Genomic DNA, 21428 nt, shown 5'->3' with positions numbered 1-21428 from the left:
CTACCAAAGGGGAAGGACAAAGGACAAATACATGGACATGATTTCTTCCAAGTAAATAGCTGAATAACATAAATCTTGTGCTCATTGGTTTTAACGTTGATCCATCTTGTGAAAATTGTGCTCATCGAATGAAACAAAGGCCCAACAAACTCTTCACTTTTCTCTTCTCCATCTCAGCTCTTCAGTCTTGCAGTTGACTTCCTGCTCCTCATGCAGAGATCAACTAAATTCTCAGAAACAGATGGTGTTCCCTCTACCACCAACTTACCCTTCTGCAGTTCGGCAGTTGGCAAGGCCAGATGGATTAACATCCTGGAATTAAACTTTTCACCAAATTCTTTTAAGTAAGCAGACGTTTTATTAATATGGACTTCTGGACATGGAACAATACCCAGAGATGATTGATTGGAAAATCTAATTAAAGGCAACAATGTGGAAGAACCGAAGCAGTGAGTTCATTCTGAAAATAAGCAACATACTTGTATCTCATACTCTTTGAATAATAAAACTGAACCGAGAATATATTTTACAGTGGTTGGATGGATAGGCCTTGCTTGCCGATGACTTGCATTCATCCTCAGACACCTAGAACTGACTACAGATAAGTCCAACAAAAATAATAACATATTAGTCTCAGGCCAATTTTTATATGGGGAGAGAAAGTTGGGCTATTACTCAAATTCCTAACTTCTACCATTCTACTGTCCAAAATTCATTAAAATCAAAAATTAATGATGTGCTTAGTGTTACAAATTTAGCGGGGTGCTCCCTACAAGAATCGGAAAGGAAATACATTGTCCCTACACATAAAGCTGCAAAACCAATGCAGAACAGGACATAAATAAACAAAGCTAAGGCTGGCTCCGTCTTCATTATTCATGTCACACTTTAAATACTGTTTTATCAGAGAGACCTCCCTTCCCCAATCAACATAACATCTCTACGTCTCTGATCACTAGTACTTCAGCCTTGTTTTATTTTCTTCATAGCCCCTATTACTAGCTGGTGTGCATTTGTTCACTTGAATATCTGTCCCCCACCCTGCACCCACCCCCAAGAGTGTGCTTCCTAAAACCTGGGATCTGTCTGTATTGTCACTAATTGAATCTCGGTACCCCAGACAATATCTGACACCTAGGAGGCACTCATAAGTATTTGTTGAATAAATAAATGAGTGAGTGAATGAATATGGAGGAGGTGGGTGATTCCTACTCCAGGAACTCTGCTCTACTATGAGATTGCAGGTATTAAGTATCTGCAGAAAGGTCAGTTAGAACATGGGGGCAAGAGGCAAAAGCTTGGGGTGTCCATGCAGGAACTACCAGGAGGAGAGGGCACTTGGTCATCATGTCACTAACTTTTTTGCTATGAATAATAGGAAAAAGGTAGGCTTTGCTTTTGCCCTTAGACCTCTGTTCCTCCAGCTTTGTCTTTGCAATTCTCCCGTCCTGCTTTCCTCCTTCCCTTCCTTAAACATAAAGATATACTAGGCACTGGAGCCTAATTTCCCTGGGTTCACTCTTGACTCTGCCATTTATAAGGTGATGTTGGACAAGTTAACCTCTCTCTGCTTCACTGTCCACAAACACAAAATAAGAATGATAATAGTCTCCAAGTATGTTTTGAATATTGAGTGAAGAAATATGAATGGTGGACACTATTCACTTAGAATAGTGTCCAGATGCTCTAGCACTAATATTAAGTGCTAGATAATATTAAGTGCTAATATTAATAATTAAGTGCTAATATTGTTATCTTAATCTATCTTAACTAATGTCTTAACATATTAACTATCGTTGTTACTCCATCTTCTGTTGGCTTTCACTTCTGACATCTAGTAGGAACTCAAATGTTTTATTTACTTAAATTGATCCTTTTGTTTCCAATGTCTATCACCTTTTGCTTTAATGAATTTTCCATTTTTCTTTTCTTTATATAAATGTATTGTATACTTTTTTTCTTCTTTTCTGTTCCAGGGTGTACCGTCTGGTTTTATTCTAGCACTTTGTTAACAATCCTGATCTACTACATCTAGGCCTTTACTTATTTTTAATTCACTTGTATCTCTCCACTGACTTTTTTTTAACTTCATTTCATACAGGGGCAACTCTAAATCATTAACTTTGTCTAATTCTTTTCTGTCTGAGATGTGTGGCGGGCATAATTTCGAGGTAGCCCCCCACATTTACTGCTCCCCTGGTATCCACACCTTGCACGATTCCCAGGAGTGTGAATTGGGTGGTTTTATGAATGAATGGTTTATGAGTGTTAATGTTACATGGTATGGTAGGGAGATTCTCCTGGTTGGCCTGACCAAATCATATGAACCTTTTAAAACAGAGCTTTCTCTGCCCAAAAAAGAACTAAATCAGATTTTTTAAAAATAAATTTATTTTTTATTGGTGTTCAATTTGCCAACATATAGAATAACACCCAGTGCTCATCCCGTCAAGTGCCCACCTCAGATTTGAAACATGAGAAGAATTAGATGCACTGTCTCTGGCTTGAAGATGAAGGGAATCATGCGGCGAGGAATGTGGGTGGCTTCTGGGATCTGAGAGAGGCCCAAGATTAGAGCCAGCAAGGAACGTAAGGCCCCTTTCCTATAACGTCAAAGAACAAAGCCCTGCCAACAATACGAATGAGCTCGGAAACAGATTCTTCCTCCAGAGACTCCAGAAGAAAAAGCCCAGCTAACACCTGATTTCAACTTTGTGATTCCCTGAGCGAACCCAGGCATTCTACTCCAGACTTCTACCTACAGAACCTCAAGTTAATAAGTAGGTGTTGTTTTAAGCCCCTACATTTGTGATAATTTGTTACACAGCAATAGGGACTAATATCATGTGTTTCCCTCAAGGTATGCTGACTAAGTCTGTATTGATTATTACAGATGCAGTCAAATCACGGTTATGTACCAGGAATACTACCAGCCTAAACTGGCATTGATCCAGATTATTGAGAGAGAGGAAGCAAGCTATTCTATTGGTCTCTCCAACAGTAAAGAAATTGACTTCAAAAATTCATTCTCATGTCTTACATGGCAATATACCTATATTTTAACTTATTTCTGGAATTTTAAACATTTAAATATGTAATACTCTATGATTTCTTAAATAGCACAATTATTACATAACCATTAACCATTATTACATAACCATGTGAAAAGAATATTTAGAGTAGTAAATTAATGAAATATGTCCAAAAACTGACATTAGTTTTCCTCACAGATCACTAAAAAGGGCTTTGGATAGTTAAACTAATATCTGACTGAATGAGATATCTATTCACATAGCAGTTCGTAAATTAACAAAGTATAAACCCATTTAGGATTCCAAATTAACCCAGGGTCTAGAAGAAACCGTTGATTTCTCCCTTCTGGGGTTATAAATGCATTTAAACCTGTTTTGTAAGTCTTGAAGGTATGAGGTCTTGTAAACCCATGAATAGGATGCTTTCAGGGATGTGACCATATTACATCTGCCATTCCTGCTTCTTCATATCTTTATTACTGATGTCAAGGAAATTTGAAGATTTTTCAGATGTCTTAATCTCTCTGTCATGTTTAGCCTTACAGAAGTTAAATTTGGACATCTATATTTTACTCTATATTTGCTGAGAAAAGCCCAGGACAGCATCCCCACAGAAGCAGAAGATGGAAAAGGACAATGGAACGTTCCTTTAGACTTTTTTTAGTGAGATGAGTGATTAAAAGGAGAAGGGAGGAGGAAATGAGATCACTTTCCCAGAGAGCTCTATATGCTGTCTGATATAATGCTCTCCAAAGAGGCTTGAACAGTGAAGTCATTCTGGCTTCGGTGTTGTGTTTTGTGAAAGCGATGGATCTGAAGGAGCTTTCTGAATAGAGCTCTATAGTAATATGTCAATAAATCGGACCTATTATTGAGAGCAGCATTTTTAATAGCAGGTTTAGAAAGGGAAAATAAATTACAGATTACATGGCTGCTTTGTTTTATAGGGGAAAAAAAGCAATTATGCAAACGCTAATCCCACAGATATAAATTACTTTGTAATGACTCACAGAAACCAGAACATACCAGGCAGGGTCCAATCGCGATACAAAACCACACAGTAATTTGAACAAGAAAAGTTTAATATAAAAAATTAGTAATTCTAGCATAAGGTTGGAGTGCCAAGGGATTGGCTGATAAGTATAGAGAACCCTAAAAAATATAGGAGTAGCAAGGAGTAGCAGGGGTGCCTACGTGGCTGAGTCAGTTGAGTGACTCTTGATTTGGGCTCAGGTCATGATCTTAGGATCATGGGATCAAGCTCCGTTTTGAGCCCCAAATCGGGCTCAGCTCAGTGTGGAGTCTGCTTGTTCCTCTTCTTCTGCTCCTCTTCCTTCTCTCTCTCTCTCTCTCAAATAAATAAAATATATATTTTAAAAATTGAAGCAGCAGAAAGGAGAAGCCACCAGCCTTCATGCTGATATAGAAGATCTGAGGAAGAGCTTCTGTGTGCTGAGACTGGTAGAGGGCTTGGCTCTGCTTCAGTGAGTGGGAGAGAGATCACTCTGGTGTTGCACTAGTAGAACTTGCTATAAATCTACCCTTGCTGGTGCTAGGAAAAACTCTTCAGAAGAGGTGTCTCTCTGGAGCCACTGTACTACACAACTGCCCAGGGGGGGCTTCCTGGTGGAAGTGGCTGGCTGAGAGTGCTACTACTGGCTTCCAGACACTGCAAGAGTCATGCACTGGAGAAGCTGTATTGCAAGAGCTGGGCACTCAAAAAGCTGCACACATTGCAGGACATGGGTACTGGAGAAGCTGCCCATCCTGCAGGAACCAGATGCTGGAGAAGCAGGCCACACTGTAGGAGCCTGGCACTGAAGAAGTCACATGTGCTGTGGAAGCCTGGTGCTAGAGGGTCACAGGAGTCTGGTGCTGGAGAAGCCAAGCCATGCTGGAAAGGCAGCACAGTCTGCAGAAGCCTGCCAGTTGAGCACTCTAGAACCAGGAGGGATGGCCAGTCATCCTGATGTCTCTCTAGTGCCCTCTACTGACAATTTCTAACATGCCAGTTGACGGGGAAAATTCATATTCACAGGCAATGAAGATGGAGTTGGAGCTGAGAGGCAATGAATTAATATCATCCTTTAATGCAACCCCTATACTTGGCCTGGTGTCTTTTATCTGTTAAGGAATTCTCCTTGATATTTGTACTAGGCCGACTGCTTGGCAATTTCTATCTCTACCATCAACCCCAATCATTTGAGAATGTTTACATTTTTATGGCCAATAGATAAAACTTTTTTTATTTGTAACATGCCGCTAAATCCACCCAGCTCTTCACATTCCTGTCTCTTAACACAGACGTGCTCCTCCCCCTTCTCCTTGTTGAAATTGTCCCTGAATGAGCCTTTATCTTTACCATTCTGAGCTTTCTTCTCCTGGCTAAATATAACCAACGCTTCTGGTGCTAGACAAAGTAGGCCAGACAGTATGATATTGTTCTTGTCCTGACTGATTTTCTGGAGTGATCATGAGTCTCAGAAATCAGTCTCTGCTCTCTTTAACTTTTCTTGCCTACAGAGGTGGATGTGGATTGAGATAGGTTTACAGAGAGCTTCAGTGGAGCTGAGGACTTTTCAGGTACTTTCATTTTGGAAGGTACAGATTATAGGGTTTTTTTTAAACCTGTTCCGTTAATTGTATTTGGGGAAGTACAATGTGTGAAAATATATTTCATTAATGAAAATGTTTTGCATGTTTAGGTGTTTGCTATCTTCATTGTTAAATCCCTGGAGACCTTTGTTTTATTCATTGAGTTTATCCCCTGTGTTCAGTCCACAGAGACTTTGGAGACCATTTGAACTTGATGGCACTTTTCTGTGCTACCAAACATTCATCCATTCATCAGCTACTTATTCATACATTAATTTATTATACAAATGTATATGGAGCATAGTTTTCCATGAGTCCTTGCGGGGAAATAGGTGATTGCAAACATGCATGACAGATTTTCCCATCTGTACAGCACTTAAAATCAGCCAGTACAACTGTTATAATACAGAAGAAACTGGGGCACTTGGGTGGCTCAGTGGGCTAAGCATCTGCCTTCTGCTCAGGTCGTGATCCCATGGTCCTGGGATTGTCTTGCGGTGGGTTTCCTGCTCAGTGGGGAGTCTGCTTTGCCCTCTCCCTCTGCCCCTCCTCCTCCTCTCCCAGCTCATGTGCTCTCTGTCTCTCTCTCTCTGCTCTTTCTCTTTCTCTCTCAAATAATTAAATAAAATCTTTTAAAAAATAATACAAGAAAAGTATGATAGATTTTTTTAAAGAGATTCCCAATGGCAAACCAAGGAAGAGACACAACAAATTCTTGAAGAACTAACTAAAACTGGTATTTCAGGATCAAAATCATGTGAGAATATGAAGATCACAGTAGACTTGGTAACTCCTTATGGAAGAAAGCTCATCAGGGTTGCCATTGTTTTCATAGCTCCTGGTCATGATAGACTCCCTTTAAGTATTTCATGGTTGCCCACAGGGACAAATGCATTAATGAGTAACTAATTGGTTGGGTGGAGTTGTAACAACGAGTGAGAACGGTTGGTTGGTTCTAGTTCTGCCACAAATAACTATGAACTTGGAAAAATCACTTGTGTTCAGGGATCCCCGAGACCACCCTTGGGTTCAGTGACTTGCTAGAAGGATTCACAGAACTCAGCAAAGCTGTTAAACTCATGATTATCATTACTACAGCAAAAGGAAGCAGATTCAAGTTAGCCACAGGAAAGGAACATAGGTCAGGGTCCAAGAAAGCGGGTATAAGCTTCTCGATGTCTTCTCCTAGTGCAGTCAGCGCTTCTTTTTCCCAGCAACAATGTGTGACAACACTCATGGAGTATTACCAACCAAGGAAGCTCACTGAGTCTTGGAGTTCAAGGTCTTTCCTGGGGGGTTAATCTCACAGACGTGGCTGACCACCTTTGTGGCTGAAGTTAGTGTCCAGCCCCTTCAGGGGTAACCTGAGAGCACATGGGCCAAATGCCCCACCATGAATCACACTGTTAACAAAGGTTCTGCTATGGCCCAGGTTTATTGGGAAGGATAGTCCAAGGACTTACATGTTACCCCTCAGGAGTCTGGCAAGGCCCCCACATTTCTGAGATGCGCAGAGTGTGGACAATGCTGAGGTAATCTACTTCATTGTTGATCATTTGACCTCTGTCTGTGCCTAGTTGTTTTCATCTATAGACTACAAAGATGATTCCTAGCTCTCAAATGCTACACTGATTTAAATTTCTAGTTAAGCAGCACAGAAGTAGAGTAAGATTTAAGGACCATTCTAATTCAACAGTTTAAAAAGCATCAGTGTACAAAGCAAGGACAATTTTTATATATTTCTTACAATTAGACAATAGTTCTCTTTATCTTTACATTCAGCTGGTAAAGACAAATGGTGGTGTTCTTGCCACCCTCCCTTATGGCCCTTCCACCCTGCTTAGAATCTCCACCCAAATCTCTGGAAAATGAGTGCCTCTCAAGAGACTTTGAAGATTAGTTCAGGCTAATTGCTGTTGGATAAGTAGTGGTTAGCAGCTGTTTAATTTTTTTTTTTTTAAGGAAGATGGGTTTATTTTGCAGCAAGAAGAATTTAGGTTCAATTTAAGGACAATTTGCTAACTGAGAACATGAGAAACTAAAATGTTACTAAGGTTTAGGGAGTCTCCAAGCCTAGAAAAAAACAGAAAGTGTACTCCTTTATTTTTCTGGATAGTTCGAGTTTAGATATGAACTCACAAAGATGCTGGGTTTTTGTTGTAATACTCCTAAAATCAGAAGATAAGCCACAACCAAAATAAACTCAGCAGATTAGGCTGCAAAAGCAAACTAGAATGTTTTAGTAGACAGAACATTTTAATTGCACACTTCAGTTAAGTTTCAGATTGAGGGTGGATTTTGGAGTGTTATACTAAGGTTATTTGGGATGAATGCTAGGACATAGTCATGTTTTGAGCTGGTATTCCAGCTCTCTGCAGGAGCAAGCTTCTGCTCACAGGAAGCCAAAATGAGTTTGAAAGCCATCACTGCCATGCCCTTAGAGAAAGATTTTCTACTCAAAGAGCAAGACAGTCAGTCCCTAGTTGAGCAGCTAAATTTGACTCAGCATTAGGCAAGGCCAATTAGCATCTACTACCTGCCATCTGCTTCCAGCCAATTGGTATTTCTTTCACTGGTTTTATAGAATGGCATCTTTACAAATGGTATAGGAGGCCATCATAGGAAGTCATTACTCCATAGTAGACTGGGAGAGTATATCATTAAACATCACCAAGGAAAGTGAGATGTAATGGCCAGTTTGTGTAATTCTAGACCAATCCCAATCAGTTAAGAGCTCATTTATTATAAAAATGAGAGAATGACACAGACTCTAACCAGGGAAGAATTGCTCATAGTTTAAGTAAAATTAGCATTAAAACTCACTAAAACTTAAAAAATAAAAAAACAAAACAACTTACTAAAACTGAAGTTCAAGACTCAAATCAGTACAGATCATCAAGGATGCATGGAGTTAGAAATGGTAAAGGTATATTAATATGAGCTAGTTGAAGATTTTGAGAAGTTGACAACTGCTACAGACAATGTTTGTGTCCCCCCAAATTCATATTTGAAACATATTCCCTATGGGATGGTATTTGGATGTAGTGCCTTTGGAGGATTAATACCCTTCTAGAAGGAATCCCAGAGTGCTCCTTCATTCCTTCAGCCACATGAGGACACAGCCAGAGATAGTTTTCTATGAACCAGGACCAAGGCCCTCATCAGGCACTTAATTTCCCACTGCCTTGTTCATGGACTTCCCAGCCTCCAGAACCATAAGAAAGTAACGTTTTTGTTATTTAAACCACCCAGTATATGGTATTTTTGTTACAGCAGTCCAAAAGGACTTAGCACCCTACCTAAGTAGATAAATGAAATAAATATAATGGTCTGATGATCATAAAAATTTCCTAAGTTACCTTTACCTTATGTGTTCTCTGTATTGTACCTGGAAGCCAGTTAGAGATGCAAAATCAGGCCCCGGTGTACACCTACAGGATAGAATCTGCATTTTCACAAGATCCCTAGGTGACTCATGCCCATTCAAGTTTGAGAAGTGCTGCTTGCCAACCTGGCAAGCTGCCTATTTTTGTAAATTAGGTTTTATGAGTCAAGCTTTTTCAGTTATGTATTGTCTAAAGCTGCTTTTGCAGGACAGTTGCAGAGACCAGTACTTATGACAGAGACTGTATTTTCCACAAAGCCTAAATATTTACTATCCAGCCCTTTACAGAAAAGACTTGCTTGTTTCCTGGATTTGTTGAGATAAGGAAACTGCCCTTTATTATCTACAATAGCATAGGCTTTTAGACGTATGCTTTTTGTACCTTTTACTTTCAATTTTCATAATAATCACTTTTGCAGATAAAAGTAAACAGTTTGTTCAAGATGCTATACCTAATTAGAAATAGAACCAGAACTCAAATCTAGGTAGATCTGACTCCAAGGACCATGATCTTTTCACAATGCACCATGACTTGCCCTCTAGGAAGTTGGGACACTTGGTGCTTTGCTTATCCAGGAGTTAATTAGCTTTGGAAAAGAGAATTAATGTTTCCCAGACTCATACATGATAGAATTGTTGCAAAAAGTCAAGTTCCTAACCTATACAGAGAAATCTCCCTGCCGTGCAGATGAATAGATGGCATATATACTTGAGAAACCACATCAAGGACAGAAAGACACTTGGAGAGTTTCTAGAATCAGAGCTCAAGTGGTCCCTGCAGTAATAGACTTCCCTGGTCCACTGCAGTGGCCAGGGCCCCACTTTTCCAGTTTCTAATGAAGATTAGAGTCTGTTTCACCTTGAGAAGTTCCCTATTTTCATATTCCAGTGACATATTTTAATATCAACTTTGTATTTAAGAGAAGGTCTCCAGTTGTGAGAAGAGTCACACTTATTCATCATACTAGAAATAAGTTAGTCTATTAGGGTCCCTGCCTTCCAGAAACTAACAATACAATCAGTTGAAAAATAAGGAAAAGGGTTAAAACTAAGAGCTAGTTCTTTGAAAAAGATGAACAAAAATCAGAATAGAAGGAACTAGTAAGGAGGTTGAATCAGTAATAAAAAATCTCCTAATAAGCAAAAGTTCAGAACTAGATGGCTCCACTGAATTCTATCAAATATTAAAAGATTTAATACCTGTCCTTCTCAAACTCTTCCAAAAAAATTGAATAGGAGGGTACACTAACAAACTTACTCTACAAGACCAGGATTACCCAGATACTAAAACCAGACATAGGTAACACATACACACACACACACACAGAATGGGGGAGGGGAGAAGAGAGAAGAAGGAAGGAAGGAAGGAAGGAAGGAAGGAAGGAAGGAAGGAAGGAAGGAAGGAAGGAAGGAAGGAAAAGGAGAAAGAAAGAAAGAAAAAAGAAAGAAAAGAAAGAAAGAAAGAGAGAGAGAGAGAGAGAGAGAAAGAAAGAAAGAAAGAAAGAAAGAAAGAAAGAAAGAAAGAAGAAAGAAAATTACAGACCAATATCCCTGATAAATATAGATTAAAAAATCCTCAACAAAACCAAATTCAACAATACATTAAAAGGGTCTTATACCATGATAAAGTAAGATTTATTCTAGGATGCAAGGATGGTTCACCATCTGCAAATCAATCAATATGATATGCCACATTAACAAAATGAAAGATAAAAATCATGCAATCATCTGGATAAATGCAGAAAAAGCATTTGACAAGATATAACAGGTATTTATGATTTTTTAAAAATTCCACCAAAGTAGATATTGGGGAACATACCTCAACATAATAAAGGCCATGTATTATATACCATACTCAATGGTGAAAAGCTGAAATTTTTCTTCTAAGATTAGGAACAAGACAAGGATGTCCACACTCACCATTTTTATTCAAAATAGTATTGGAAATCCTAGCCATAGAAGTTAGACAAGGACAAAAATTAAATAAAAAGCATCCAAATTAGGACGAAGTAAAACTGTCATTATTTGAAGATGACTTGATCTATATATGGGAAACCTTAAACCAAAAACACTGTTAGAACTAATAAATGAATTCAATGAAGTTGTAAGATGCAAAATAAATATGCAGAAACATGTAGCATTTCTATACACTAATAACAAACTATCAGAAAGAGAAATCAAGAAAAAAAGACCATTTACAATTGCATCAAAAAGAATAAAATACCAACCAAGAGGGTGTAACCAAGGGTTTAACCAAGAGGGTTTAACCAAGACCTGTATACTGAAAACTATGAGACACTGACAAAAGAAATCGAAGAAGACACAAATAAATGGAAAGATATCTGGTGCTCATGGATTGGAAGAATTAATATTGTTAAAATGGGGGCAGCCCGGTGGCTCAGCGGTTTAGCGCCACCTTCAGTCCAGGGCGTGGTCCTGGAGTCCCAGGATCAAGTCCCATGTCAGGCTCCCTGATTGGAGCCTGCTTCTCCCTCTGCCTGTGTCTCTGCCTCTCTCTCTCCCTGTGTCTCTCATGAGTAAATAAAAATCTTTTAAATATATATATATATACATTGTTAAAATGGGGATACTACCCAAATTAATTTACAGATTCAGTGCATTCCCTATCAAAATCCCAGTTGCATTTTCCACAGAACTAGAACAAACAATTCTAAGGAACTACAAAAACCCTAAATAGCCTAGGCAATCTTGAGAACAAAACCAGAGATGCCAGGATATGATTTCAAACTATACTACAAATTATAGTAATTAAAACAGTATGGTATGGGGTTAAAAGCAGATATATATATCAATGGAACAGAATAGAAAGCCCAGAAATGAGCCCATGCATATAAGTTCAAATAACCTACAACAGGGCAGCCCCGGTGGTGCAGCAGTTTAGCACCACCTGCAGCCCGGGGCGTGATCCTGGAGACCCAGGATGCATCCTCCATCCTCCATCTATTCCTCCAGGATGGAGGCTCCTCCCTGCATGGAGCCTGCTTCTCCCTCTGCCTATGTCTCTGCCTCTCTCTCTCTCTCTCTCTCTCTCTCTCTCTCTCTCTGTCACTCATGAATAAATAAATAAAATCAACAAAGGAAGCAAGAATATACAATGGAGACGGGACAGTCTCTTCGATAAAAGGTGTTAAGAAAACTGGGCAGCTCCATGCGAAATAATGAAACTGGAGCACCGTCTTTTACCATATACAAAAATTAACTCAAAATGGATTAAAGACTTGAATGTAAAACCTGAAACCATAAAATTCCTAGAAGAAAACAAGGCAGTAACTCCTTGACATCAGTCTTAGGCAATATTTTTTGGATTTGACTCCAAAGGCAAAGACATCACAAGTAAAAATAGACAAATGGGGCCACCTCAAACCAAAAAGCTTCTGCACAGCAAAGGAAACTCAACAAAATGATAAGACACCCCCCTGAATGGAAGATGATGTTGGCAAATCCTGTATCCGATAAGGGTGATAGCCAAAATATATAAAGGACTCGTATAACTCAGTAACCAAAAACAAAACAAAATAAACCCCGAAACAAAAGAATCTGGATAAAAAACAGGAAGAGAATGTTTACAGACATTTTTCTAAAGATGTCCAGATGGCCAACAGACACATGAAAAGATACTTGACCTCATTAATCATCAGGGAAATGCATGTCAAAACCACAACGAAATATGACCTCCCACCTGTCAAAATGGCTATCATCAAAACTACTGGAAATGACAGGTATTGGTGAGGATGTGGAGAAAAGGAAGCACACACTATCGGTAGGAATGTAAATTGGTGCAACTACTATGGAAAATCATATGGAGGTTCCTCAAAAAATTAAAAATAGAACTACCTGCCTTTCTACTTCTGGGTGCCTGAAGAAAGCAAAAACACTAATTTGAAAAAGATATATGCACCCCTATGTTCTTTGCAGTCTAGATACTACTCAGCCATAAAAAAGAATAAAATCTTGCTACTTGCAACAACATGGATGGTCCTCAGGGTATTATGCTAATGTAATAAGTCAGACAGAGAAAGACAAATGCTGTATCATTTCACTTAAAAGCAGAATCTAAAAAACAAAGGAAACAAATGAACAAAGCAAAATAAAACCCAGACTCATAGATACAGAGAGAACAGAGTGGTGATTGTCAGAGGTTTGGGGGGTAAAGAAGGGCAGTGGGTAAAATGGGTGAAGGGGATCAAGAGGTACAAACTTCTAGTTATAAAATAAGTAAATCATGGGGATGTGATGTACAGCATGAAAAATGCCATAAATAATACCGTATCAGCTTTTTATGATGACAGTAACAGGACTTATTGGGGTGATCAATATGTAACGTATACAAATGTCAAGTCACTATGCTGCTGTACACCTGAAACTAATATGATCCTGTACGTCAATCACACTTCAATAATAATGAAGAAAAAATAAAAAGGTTAAAATGAAAAGCAGTGAACACTACCTATGAACCTAGAGCCTGAGTTGGCCTGAGTAACTAGAAGTGCATGCACACAGCTAATAGAAATTTTGTTTTAACATTTTGGTCCTGGTATCTTTCCTCCATCCTTGTTTATTTTCTAGCTCTCTTTACTTGGCCTCAGTACCTCATTTACTCTAGATATATTGACCTTCCATGTTTAGAAGTAGTACTCATTATTTTCCCTTTCCTTTCTTCTCTCTCTTCTTTTAAGAAGTTCAAGTTAAGTGTGAGAAAATGGGTTAAAAGTAGCTTGAGAATTGTAATAAGGTTCCCCTTTGTTCCCCATTGTTTCCTGTCGTGCTGATTTTAGTCATTCTGACTGGTGCAAGGTGATATCTCATTGTAGTTTTGATTTGTATTTCCCTGATCGGGACTGATGTTGAACATCATTTCATGTGTCTGTTGGCCATCTGTATGTCTTCTTTGGAAAAATGTCTATTCATGTCTTCTGTTCATCGCATTACAGAGCAAATTATGCAAAAAATCATTTGGCTATTTAGGTCATCTTATTTTTTAGAGTATAAAGTAGTAAATACCCATAGACCATATTTTATATTTTTTGAAATCTCCTGAAGTGCCCTGCATGCAGAGTGCTTCTCCAAATCCTGAACTTCAAATAGTAGCCCTCCCAACTACAGCAATTTGTATTGTTCTTGTTGTTTTCTCACTCTAAATGTGACTCTAAGCCTCCTACCAAAACTACAAGTCCCTCAAAGCTAAGTATTTTACTAATGTAAGTATCCCCCTTTAATATTTGCCCGGCCTCAAATAAAATTCAAGACTTGATTTTTGGTCGAGAGGGTGGGATCATATGTGACTCGGCTTCTGGCCACTAACATAGTGCCCTCTATATAATAAACACCGAAGAAACATTTGTTGTATAATCCCTTTGCAAAAAAATTAATAATAAAAGTATAGTCCAACAAAAATCAGAAATATCGGAAACTTCACTAGAGGTGCACTAAAAGAAATGTGACTTTTGAAAAGAAAATGGCCTATAAACAGGACTTCTAGCCCCAATGGAGATAGATATCACATTTATGGCTAGCCATCATTCTTCAACCCACACATGTCCTGCTGCTCTTTGGAGGTCATGTCAGATCAGATCTACCATCGCATCAGGGTTTATGAATATATATTATTTGTTAACCACCGATATACAGGGGGAAAAAAGAACAGAAAGGTGAAGGAGAGAGAGAAGGAGAAGAAGGAAGGAAGGAAGGAAGGAAGGAAGGAAGGAAGGAAGGAAGGAAGGAAGGAAGGAAGGGAGGGAGGGAGGGAGGGAGGGAGGGAGGGGAGGGAGGGGAGGGAGGAAAGGAAGGAAGGAAAAGAGAGAAGGAAGGAGGGAAAGCGAGCTTTATTCCAATGTTGACATTAACTTGGGCTCATGACTTCTTCCAGAAACCAACCATTTTGAGCTTTGAGCAGTCAGATGGTAGCCTGAACTTTAGATTGGGATAAAAAATTGATGGGCTTTGATTCTCTTGTACCTTTTTACCTGAGAGTCAGAAGAGGACTTTGCACAAGATTTCACTGTGAAGAAAGGATCTGGATGGAAAAAACACCAAAAAAATCTGTTCTTCCTGACATGATCAGTACCAGCAAGTCTATTGCTCTAAATATTTGGCAACCACCACAAATGAAAGTCAAATCCTCCTGTTTATCATTGGAGACATTTACTAAAGGACCATTTATTATGAGAGCTTGTATAGTGTGAAACTACCCATATCCTCTGCCCTCGAAAAATTACTTTAGGAAAGATTTTTTTTTTTTTTTTTAACATTCAAGAGGTATTTATTGAGTCTACTATGCTGGGCATTGTTCTTCAAGCTGGGGATATGGTACAGATGAAAGTAAACCCAAATTCCTGATTTCACAGAACTCACATTTTAGTGGGAGAGAGACCACAAGGAATAGGTAAAATGAACAGTGTGGGAGGGGGTGCTCAATAGTAAGAGGTACAGGGGAAGGGCTAGACTGTGAACAGTAGGGCAGTCAAGGAAGGTCTGCCTGAGAATTTGGCTACGCAGAGCCTACCATCTAAGTCCTTCCAATGGAGGTGACAATTCCAGAATGGCACTGAGCTTCTCTGCTCCACAAATACAACAGAAAAAGTACGAACAGCTAGGGATGGAGGGCAGCACACCAGCCATTAGCACTGTGTGTTAGTGTCAGCCAGGGTGTTAGCCAAAGGAACGAGTGTCCCTGTCAGGCAGGCACTTAATTACGATGGTGTCATAGAGGAAGCGAGGTTGAAGGAGCTCCTTGAAGAAGAGAAGGCTGATGTAATCTGACCACATTGTAGAGTTTCTCTGGAATAACAATTGTCTTGGGACAAACAGAATGTTCTTTCCATGGAATATATTAGTTGAAACTCTTCAAAAGGCAGCAAAGTAAGTGCATACTCATCGGCTCACCCTTTCCCTGGCCACCCAGGCCCTCACTCTCCGTGCGCAGCTCACTCCCTCCGTGCGGCCCCACTCAAGGGCCTTGGGGAAGCTAAGCAGAACTCCTTTTGTGGCCAGCCCCAGGCTTTCTGGTCCAGTCCCATGCTTTCTGGTCGGGGAAGGCAGAAGTAAGGCACAAATACCAGAGAAGCTAAGCAAGAGGTTAAGAAATAATGCAAACACCTTGTTATGTCAGGTCCTCTCCATTTTCATTCTGCAAAGCCAAGAGGGGGCACAAAGATTTTCCCCCTTTATTTATTTTACAACAAAATATAACCTCCATTATAAGCTGGTACTAGCTGGGTGCCACTCCTGTTTCCTACTGCTGTGAGGCACATATGGCTGTGTGGCCAGGACCCCACAAATCATCCAGTAAGTTCATTTTTATTAGTAGCTTCTGCTTAATTAAGGGATGCACCATGCTCCATCAATCAGCTTCTGTGCATTCCAGTCATCCCCAGTCACCCCACCACTAATAGATGTACTTCTGCTGTAGGAAAAAGAAAAGACGCGGGGCATCCTGGCTCCAGAAGCCAGGGGGGTAACGTCTGACAGCTGGAGCAGTTCTTTAACATGAGACCGTGACTACAGAGGCAGGTAGTGGGTGACACCCTGAGTGTCTTTACCCTTCAAATATGTGAACTTTGAGGCGTTGAACCACATGCTTGTGAGATATACAGTGCTTTAACATATTAGATCCTCAATTGCATGGAATAGAGTGAACTATAGTTTTCATTATTTAGAAAAAAAATTTTTTAATGCAAAGTATGTGGAATCCCAGGAGGCAGAGTAGATGGACAAGAATGGGATTGGCAGAGATATTTTTTTAACGCTTTTGCCCTTATGTACACACCTTATTCAAGATAAGGCTCTACATCAAAACTACTTTATAGCATCTTTTGCCTGAGTTGGTTTCCAGAAACTTCCCAAGTAGAGTCCATCTTCATTATTCATGGATTCTGTATTTGTGAATTCACCTACTGCTAAAATCTATCTGTAACCCCCAAATCAGTGCTTCCAGCTCTCTCAGTCTCATTTGTGGACATGCTTGGAGTGGTGAAACATGCGGGTTGCCCTTCCCAGCCAAGGTAGAGCAAGGTGAAGCTCCCCCTTGGCTCAGCTCCCATGCAGAGTTGAGAGAGGCAGGTCTGACTGGAGAGGGTGGTGCGGTGCAAGGAGGCCCCACTCTGTGGCCAGTTGGCCCAGAGAGTTGGAAGTGCAGCTCTGGTACTTGTCAGTGCAACCCTTCCATCAAATACTTAAGGTTTGGGAACTTCCTTTTTTCTTGTGTAAAATAAAATAAAATCTAGCAGAATGAGTTGTTTTTAGTATTTAAGATTATAAGCTATGTGAGGTATGTATGTATATGTACACATTGCCCCTGGGAGCAGTGGTTCAGTATTTGCTCATTCAGCATCTGTGATGACTTTTTGGAACATAACTACCATAAACAATGAGAATTGACTGGAATATCTTCCCCACTGGTAAAAAAGATTTGCAAAAAAAAAAAAATTATTTATATAAAAAGTCATATTGATGAAGAAATGTTTTTTTAAAGAGTTTATTTATATATTCATTTACTTCAGAGAGAGAGAGAGAGAGGGAGAGGGAGAGAGAGCACCAACAGGGGGAGGGGCATCAGGAGAAGCAGACTCCCCAATGAGCAGGGAGCCGGACACAGGGCTCCATCCCAAGACCCCGAGACCGTGACCCAAACCAAAGGCAGACGCTTAACCAACTGAGCCACCCTGGTGTCCCAATAGGGAAATATTTATTGAAATTAATTTTATAAGAAAACAATATAACTTAAACATTGGCAAAACCCAGACACTGCCCCAAAGAAGATACAGTGATGGCAAGTGAAAATAATAAAGCTGGAAAATGAAATGATGCTCAACATCATTTGTCATTAGATAAATGCAAACTAAAACCACAGTAGAATACTACCACATACCTCTTAGAAACATTAGGATCATAAAAAGTGACAATACCAAATGCTGACAAGAATGAAGATCAACAGAAACTCTCATTCCTTGCTTCTGGGAATGCAAAATGGTACTGCTGCTCTGGAAGTCAGTTTGGCAACTTCTTATATAAACATATACTTAACATATGACCCAACGATCCCATTCCCAAGTGAATTGAATTTATCTCCAAGTAAGTATATCTACCCAAGTGAGTGGAAAACGTGTTTACACCAAAACCTGTATGTGAATGCTTCCTGTAATTTGATTCCTAATCACCAAAATTGGAAAATAACCAAGATGTCTTGTAACGAGTGAATGGATAGCACATCCGTATAACGGAGTACTACTCAACAATAAAAAAGATGAGTTACCTAATTCATGCGACAATGTGGAAGACTCTTAAATGTATTTTGCTGAGTGAAAGAAGGTAGAACCAAAATGGTATAGAGTGGGCAATTGGTTCTATTTATGTGACATTAGAGAAAAGGGAAAATTGTAGGGATGGGAGCAAATCAGTGGTTTCTGGGAAATGGAGGAAGAAGAGAGATTAAATATAAAGCAGTCACACAGGGGAATCTTATGGTGATAGAACTCTTTTGTGCCCTCTTGTGCTGTGTAGGTGGTTACATAACTATGAATTTATTAAAACCTGCAGAACTGTATGTAAAAAAGAGTAACCTGTGTACTCTTAAAAAAAATCAACTAAAATGTTGGAGATCCCACAACAGAATGAAGATTGTACTTGATTTCATTATAATAATATGGCACAATAAAAGGATTGGGGAAAAGGAGTCAATATAATTAACTTTGGAAAAATGGTGTTTTGACTGCACACTGTAAACATAAAGAAGGAAAACTGTGAATAAACAAAGTGACTCTGGGTGATAATTTTTTTTTTCTCATAGGGGCATGCTTTTATCAATCTGGAATTAATCTACATGTATACTCAAGCTGTTTAAATAAATTGGAAATGATGGAAGCCAGCTTTCTCAATGTTAAAGAAACAAGTTACAAATAAGCAGGCACAAGTGGGGGAAAGCTTAGAATAACACCTGTGTGGTGGCTTAGAGATGGAGATACAGGTATGATTTATGTTAACATATATATATATACATAGATAAATACAGAAATTGAGCTAGGTGTTTATACATGGACCATTTTAGCCCTTCTCCTGAGATGGCCTAGAAGCAATGATACGTTGGTAGCCCTGAGCACTCCCAGTGCCCAGGGCTTGGTTTTTAAACATTCTCGAACAACAGGAACGAGGTATCCTTGGAAAAAATAGATGGTTCTATGCTTGAGCCAAAGAAATACAAGAGCATCCTGTAGAACTGTAGTGTTGTAGTGACAAAAGCAAAGGGAGTGCTGGAAAAAAACCAAGGGGAGATCATGGCAAAAGAATATAGGGATCAACCTCTGAAAGAATCCCAAGGTGCCCAAACTAGGATGATTGGAGGGACCAAGTAATAATGACAGTAATGGACTATAATCCAAAGAATAATACATAGATATGACATAAATATGTAAATGGAGAAGAACAAACAAATCTTTGTTATAGAAGAATCTGGAATAATATAGGAAATAGATATTTCCTCCTCTAGGAGATGAAGCTTAATGCCCTTCCCCTGTGTCAGCCAGACTTAATGACTCACTTCCAAAGGATAGAATATGCAAAGAGAAACTAGTAACTTTATAGTGGAGAAAGCTGGCAGGTACCACTATAACCAGATAATCAAGATTAACATCACTTGGAATAAATTATATTGATTTCGTGCGCTCTCTGATACGATGTGTACTTTACATCTCTATTATTTTCCCCCAAAACTTATGAGCCCATTATAAAATAAAATGGAGAGGTGTTCCGTAAAGCTTCCGACCAGCAGCCTTCTAAGATGTCAAAGGGATGGAAAAGGGCGAAGAAACAATCACAGATTAGAGGAAAACAACGGAGACATGATGCAGTGTGGGATCCTGAATTGGATCTTGGCGTAGAAAAAGGACCTTCATGGAAAAACTGGGGAATTCCGAATGGTCTGTAGCTTAGTGGCATTGTGTCAGTGTTAATGTCTTAGTTTTAGCAGGTGCAGTGCAATTATGTCAAATATTACATTAGACAAAGCTGGGTGATCCAGGAATTTTCTGCACTATCTTGATAACTGTTCTGACAATCTGAAAAGTGTTCCAAGATAATAAAAAAATGAAAACATACATACATAGTAAACAAATTGTATAAGATGTTACTAAAAATAATTCACTGAGAATGGGAAGAAATGACATATGAGAATGTAAATATAATTAAAACTTTCATGACTGTACAAGCCACAGGTAATTCTTCCCAGCCTCTTGAGCATCGGTATGGTTCCAAAAACTAGAAATAATGAAGGTCAGCAAAACCAAGGGTGCTTCAGAAGCTGGAAACGAACTCTGAAACTCAAAATTCAGCAGTCCTGCTTTGGCTTGGCTGTCTTTGACCTGCCTGCCTCCCAAGTACTGTTTATACGCAGAATAATTACCGTGCTTATCTTATGGAGTTCGAGGTACCTTAGATCTCAGTGGCTGCATTTGTTTTGCTTTGCTGCTATTTAATTACAAACCATAATGTTTAGATCTTTTCAGGGCAGAACAATTCAGTGACAACACCACTTATAGAAACAGCAAAAAAAAAAAAGAGTAATGTCCAGGGTTAAATTTTGGCTTTGACACGTTGGGCACCAGCACCAATGACCACATACATGACCACTTAGTCCAATCTTCATCCATGCTGAGTGGTGAGAAGCCCTCTTTGAGGAATAGCCATGCTAAAAGCCTCTTAGGAAGACTGTTTTGTGGGTTCCAATGCACAGTTCACTTGGGAGGAAAATCAAATTCTCTTCAGTCCTTGAGCAGTGAAAAGGTGGCACACTAACCCCCTGCATTCTGTGAATAATGAGAAAAGTAAATCTAAGTCAGGCCTTCCAATGAGTGAAGCTCTATCGTCAAAACTACATAGGTCAACATTTCTCCCTGATGCTTTTTCACAGTCCTTTTATCCCCTCTGCATTTTATGATGATGATGGTTATTAAAGATCTCATGCGCTGTGGAAAGTGTGAAAAATGGCATTCAAACATTGACTATGTGTTTTTATGATATAAATAAAAGCATGTTATGTTATTTGATGTATATTATTATATACATTCATTATTGCAGTAAATAGATGAAGGAAGTTTTATACCAGCAGGGTGTATCTCAGGCCATTTCCCCCTCATTTATCCTGAGAGAGATAAATCTTTCTCCCCCAGGGACTGTATTATAAGAAGTTTTGTGACTTTTGGGGGAGAATATATAGGTGGCATGATGTAGCCTTAAGCTTCCTCCACTTGCCACTCTTTGTGAATTGAGTTGGATTATGTCATTTCCTCTGATGCCCTATAATGCAGCCTTAAGAATAATGACCCTGCAATGTGGCTCTGCTGAAAATAGCTTTTCCAGTGCCAGAAAAAGATGATTCATACTTGGCATAGGAGCCATTTCTGGAA

General features: G+C 39.3%; 1 protein-coding gene across 2 annotated transcripts in view; it reads left to right on the top strand.

Moving 5' to 3' along the window:
- SPATA17 (spermatogenesis associated 17) overlaps positions 1–18891 on the top strand; it is a 205295-nt gene extending 186404 nt beyond the window's left edge. The window contains exon 11 of one of the 2 annotated variants that reach the window (XM_072814590.1): positions 18818–18891. The gene's annotated coding sequence lies outside the window, so the exon portion shown is untranslated. Of the gene's footprint in view, positions 1–177; positions 525–18817 lie in introns of those variants that run through there. The other variant, XM_072814589.1, reaches the window with a different exon arrangement.
- The last annotated feature ends 2537 nt before the right edge of the window (positions 18892–21428 follow it).

Source organism: Canis lupus, chromosome 38 (assembly GCF_048164855.1).
Source record: "Canis lupus baileyi chromosome 38, mCanLup2.hap1, whole genome shotgun sequence".
NCBI classification, from domain to species: Eukaryota; Metazoa; Chordata; class Mammalia; order Carnivora; family Canidae; genus Canis; species Canis lupus.
This window is presented reverse-complemented; position numbering and strand designations above follow the sequence as displayed.